We start from the raw sequence: 6,147 nt of genomic DNA on the forward strand, positions 1-6,147 counted from the left end.
GCCCCCCCCCCCCCCCGCCCCCAGCCCCCGGCGAAGGTCAAGAGCTAACATTCCCCTTCTGTCCACATTGCTTCTGCCCTCGTTCAGTTTCTGAGCATCTCTCAGCAGAATTATTCAGGTGGCCACCTACCAGATCTCTCCGCCTCTGAATTCTCCTCTCCTCCCCTCCATCCTCCACACCAGTGCCATCAACCTCTAAAATGAAAGCAATCCTACCCGGCCAATGTCCCATAAGATCTACGGCTTTCTTTCCATCACAGAATTCAGTCCTTACCTCTCAGCCCTGCTTACCGCGATCTGACTTCAAGCCACTGATTCATTGTTAAATCTTCCATTAAGCTCATACCATCAATCTATGCTCAGAAGCTCGTGATTCCCTAAGACTTCCGTGAGGCCCCTCTCTCCCTGCCTTTGTTCTCTCAGGAGAGCCTTGTCTTGCCTACAGGATTCTAAATTTCAAGCCCCAGGAAACTGAAGGAATAACAACATCATGGCCATAAATAGGGCATTTGCAAAGGAAAACAACCAGTTCAGAGTCACATGATGTCAAGTTCAAGGTGGTATCGGGACCTCCAAGAAAATATTCAAGGGACCAGAAATACATTCAGCAGATCAAAAAAGAAGAGTCAGAGCCAGCGGTATAGATTTAGGGGTCCTGGTCTAAAAGACAGTAGGTAGCTATACAATAAACTATTGTGTTCTCTAAGGGAGTGGGCTCTTTTGAGATGGTTCATCTCTCTCCCAGCGCAGATCCTTTTTTGTAAGGAAATGTCTCATCTCGTGTATTTTTCTTCTCAAAATTTCATCGGGCTAATTTGGACCTCAGAAGAACCTGAATGTATGGATGGAGAAAGAGTGACAGACAAGCACCCACAGTGGTGAAACGTTTCACAAATTACGCCAACACTCCTGTTTCAAGATGGCCTCCTCCTTTGGGGGCACTCATTAGTGTATCATACGCAATGGCACTGAGGAGTAAACTGCGTTCTGCTTCTGGTCCATCCCCAGAACAGACTTTCTCCCTCATTGTGTCCTACTTGCAAACAATCACATAAACGTTATAAAAGAGTATTCTGAACTTTGAACTGTTCTTCTCTTCCAGTTGCTATCCTCTCATGGAGAGGCAAAAATAACTAGATGACTTTCGTGAACACTTATCCATGCTAGGAAAGGTTTCTTACATTTTTCATCTCTCACACATATAAAGGGGTTGCATCGGTTGTAATACAGAGGTTGTACTCAGGTGACAAACCCCCAAATCTCAGTGGCTCACAACATTTATTTTTCACTCATGCTACTTGTCTTTCAATAGTTAGCACTACTTTTGTTCTAGGTCCTTTTATTTGGAGACTGAGGGTAACAAAGCAGTGACTGTGTAAGACATTGCTGGTTTCATGGCATGGGGGGGGAGTGTGAATTACGCAAGGACTCTCAACACTTCTGTGCAGAAGTAACACATGTCACACGTGCTTACCAATGACCATTTGTTTCTGCTTACATTTTGTTAACCAAAAGTAAATCACCTATCAATGTGACAGGGATATATAATCATCCCACCAGAAGGGCAGCAAATATTGTGATCGAGGATACAATTCACATGCAAAGGCAAACGCCATACAATAGCAGTTTGCTTCTTTATCTCCGCATAGTTCAGGTGCATTTGTTTAAATTGCCACCACATCCATAAGCACCACATGCATGCACAGGCCCAGGAAGTGAGACACAGGGGCGCCATGGCCATGCGTGGTAGCACGAGGACAGACCGTGTTGAGATGCAGCACCTCTCAATTCAGAAAGCCACACAAAGACCTTCTGAGCTGCAGAACTAGGTCTCTGGTCCAGCCCTGAGTGACAGACCCCAAAAGGAACGTAGCCTGACCACCACCATCTCATCCTAAAATCCAAATCTACAGCCATCTTCTTCGGCCTTAGGAGATCTCCACGTTGCTCCCATGAACTCAATCTTGTACGCAACTGCTTATTCGACATATATTTATTGTGCAGCTACAATGCATAGGTTCTAAGCGCTTGGAAAGTAGTGAAAACACCAAGACTTCTTTGGCAAGCTGTTCTTCTGGTAAATGGAGACCAACACAAACATAATAAATGACACAGATTTGAGGATGACAAGTATTATATATAGAAAAACAAATAGGTCAGGGAAAAATTGCCTACCTTTCCTATAGAAAATGCTAGAAGTTCACGGGTTACACCAGGGCTTCTAACCTCAGTGCTACTGGTGGTTTGGAATGGCTAATTCTTTGTTGTGAGGGGGCTTTTCTGTGTATCATCAATTGTTTAGCAGCATCTCTGACCTCTACCCACTAGGAGCCATTCCCCAGATGGCACCCACTTCCCCAGTTTCAACAACCAAAAATGCCTCTGGATGTTGGCACATGTCCCCTGAAGGGCGCAGTCATCTCCAATGGAGAGCCACTGGGTTAGAGACAGCTAAGGGGTTCAGTTCTTGAGCATGTTCTCAAATTTAAGCACAGACTCTCTCAACCAGTCTCTTGCCACAGTTTACAACCTATCATCTACCAGCTGTAGGACCTTGATTTCATTTCTTTACCTCTCTGAGGTAAAACGGGTCACAGTGCTTTTCTCAGAGACGGGTTGTAAGAACTCAATAACATGGCATAGGTAAATTACCTAGCACACGCTGCCAAGGAAGAATAAACCTTTCCAGCTCAAAACTAGCAAGTAGTAACTCACTTTTTCCCTCTTGCAATCTTACGGATTAAGATAAACAGCTATCACTGCAGAGAATAGAAGAATAAAGCTAGACCCTAATAGATGAATCCAGGTGTCCAAACTCACGTTAGCAGGTGGCAGAGCTAAGACAACCGCACCAACTCCTCTCGGGCCCAATTCCATCAGCCTTCGCACTCACCACACCACCTCCACCGCCCTAATTTCAGGTTGACTATAACCAGTTAAGGACACCCCACCAAGCAGAGCAAAAAGCTTACCAGTAAAGGAAAGCATTTGGGTTATGACAGTTGTTACTGGAAATTGATTTAGCTCACATGTAATTCTGACTGATATACTTTGGATGTGCCTTTCAGAAACCCCCAGGAGAAAAAGCTCTGATCAAGAGGGCTCCACCCTGACCACCTCCAACACTGCCAACAGCATGGAAGCCCAGATCAAAGAACATCTTGTGTGTGGCTTTTCCTTGGCCCACTGAGAGTCCCTGAGGCAAGGGCTGGTAATGCCCTATACCCTGGCGTCCCTGACCAGACCCTGGCACCTCAAAAGCACAGATGCAGACAAGATTCAAACAACCAAATGAGTTGAGGAGGGGAATAAAGTAGAAGGACTGGATTAGACCATGGCCGATGGCTTTGGGCAAGTAAGTGCACGCATCCTCCTGTTGCCATTTTAACAAGCCCAGAGTCCTCTCAGAACACTAATTCCTCCCTGGATCACTGCTTCCCAGAGCAATAACATAAATCCCCCTAACATTTCAGGAAAAGGATATTGAGCGTGGCAGATCAGTACGGTGTGTGTTTGCCTCCTAGAGTGATAAGGTCACCCATTCAAGACCCACAGGGAAAGGTGTGTGGACATGGAGAGAGCCACCGCATGAAGTGGCCAGGCCTAGTACAGACAGTGGAGATAATCTTTGAAGAAACAAAGACTAATTGGGGAGAATGGAGCCAGATCCCTCCAGGAAACACTGGTTTGAGGTATCCAGCTGTCATTAACAAATGCAAAAAGTTAAAAACAGGTCAAACTGCATCCTGGGATTGCAGGGACATAAAAAAAAGCGCATGCATATATCTGGAAGCCAAAAGAAGCAGGTTTCCAGTCCTAAAACATTGAACTTCAACGGCCTCATCCTGATCAGATGATTTTTCATGTCCATCCGGTCACAACCTCCTGAATCTAACCTGTACCTAACTTTTCAGACAAAACACCCACATTTCCATCATAACAGGATGTCCTAAAAGCTGATGAAAACTCAACAATATAGGAGGAAACCGACACCTTCCCACCTTGTTGATAGGAACTTACATCACCTTGCCACCTTTTTGGAGAGCAACTGGGCAGTGTCTATCTAGCCCAATCTACAAATGAGCCTTTCATTCGATAATCCCGCTTTTAATAATTTATCCAAAAGATACACGCGAACGTGGACAAACTTGCGGGCGCAGCTTTATTCCTTGCCGCGTCTTCTGTATAGCCAAAAACCAAGAACACTTGAAATGTCCATCAAAAACACGGTTAAAACATGCCCATGCAATAGTCCTAAGCCGTTAAAATGCGCGAGGCATGTCTGCAGCTACTGTAACAGAACAGATGATCTCCAAAACGTGCTCTTCAGTGGGAAAAAAGAGCAAGGGTCAAGATCTACCGCAGCATGCTACTGACTGCCCACGTAAAACCCTAAATCGATGTGTGTTCACACTCCTGTCCAGACGCATGTATGAGCACATGCATACGCACACTTACACTCATGTGTACTCATGCAGTAGCTCTAAAAGGGTGCATAAAGGCACACAGGATACGCACCGTAACAACGGCTGCCTTCCAAGAAGGGAAGGAGACAGGTCCTTTCAACTGTTTTACTTTTTACAATATGATAGATGAGAAATTTAAAAGTAGATTTTTTTTTGTAGGTTTCATAAACATGGTAGCCTGCAGAGACCCCTCAAATCTACACAACCAAGCAACCCCCAACCCAGCTAGGGGGTACACCAGGGATCAAGGAAGAGTCCTGCAAGAATTCTTTTTTTTTTTTTTAACTTGCAGTCATTTGTGTACATAGGATACAAATGTGCACATTATCCGCTATAGTTTTTCTTTCCACTCTAAGACATATTAACCTTGAAACCTCAACACCCCCTTAAGCCACTTCGGCACACCACTGGTTTGCAGTGAAAACTAATTTTCAAATTTGCCCCAGAAAATAGGATTTAGAAGGAAATCCACTCACTTAGGGACAACGTGTTCAAGTCCAATACAAAAGGTTTACTGAAGCAGAACGGTGTGCCCTGAAAATCAGAGAAAGGGCCAATGACGACAACACACTTTCTCGTTGGCGGGTATAGGCGAGTTGTTTGGGGTGCAGCACTGGGGAGGAAACCTTGCCTTGCACCCCCACCTCACCTGACTAAGGCTGCACTTCTGTGCTCCCATCACACCCTCCAGCCTACCACTGACCTTGCTGTGTTCTCATTGCCTCTTAACACATCTGCTCCTCATTCTAGACCATGGGCAGTTCCGGTTCAGGGGTCACGTCCTCACTCTTCCCCCAGCCCCTCACTCAGGATGTGGCAAACAGAAGAGATGTAATAAAGGTTTACTAAGTCGACTGCACAGTTTCCCAGCCACACGTGCAGTGTGTTCATCAAGCACGATCCGGGTGCTCGTAACCTTTCGTATGATACTGACTGTTGCTACCCTTTGCTGTTTTAGGTATCCTTTTGTATCGACTGCCGGGGTGGGGAGGGAGGGCTATAAACGCTGGAATGCAAGGGCAGAAGTCGGACTCCTGGTAGCTGTGTTACCTCCGTCTCCCGGAACCAGTTTTGCCATCCACACAACAGAAATGTTATCACCTACCTCACCAGTCCAAGGTGAGGAGTGAATGAGATCGTGTTGTCGCCTGCCTTGCCCACTGCAGCCACGGGAATGGGAACGGTTTCCATCTTTATCCTCCACGTCCAAAAGGGGGACCCTTCCGGAGAAGGTCTTCCCTTACCTTGCACCGTCCACATGCTCACCGTACCTCGTGCAGCCTGCGTGTTCCACGAGTGGGAGAAGATACTCTGGATGCAGCCAGACAGGAGGTGGAAGCCAGGCTGTAGCTGACTGTTTAGCTTAGTGTGGACAGGCAAGTCACCTCGGCGCCGAGCCTCAGTTTCTTTTCCTGTAAAATGGATAGGTTAATGCGAATCTCATGTAGTCTGGTAACCATGAAATGAGATGATACATTTACTGTATGTAAAGCCCGAGCGCCAAGTGTCATGACATGGTAGCACTTTTATCACCTATAGCAAAACAGAACACACTTTGCACACTGGAGCTTTAAGGTATGAACGCAGCTCATGCTGGTTTTCTGATTTCTCTTAGGAGTAGAGAGAAGAGGGAGACAGGATGAGGAGATGCGTTCTGCCAAGATCTAATTGCGTGAAAGGT

The sequence above is a fragment of the Ursus maritimus genome, unplaced genomic scaffold (assembly GCF_017311325.1).
Source record: "Ursus maritimus isolate PB19 unplaced genomic scaffold, ASM1731132v1 scaffold_15, whole genome shotgun sequence".
In the NCBI taxonomy this organism is placed as follows: Eukaryota; Metazoa; Chordata; class Mammalia; order Carnivora; family Ursidae; genus Ursus; species Ursus maritimus.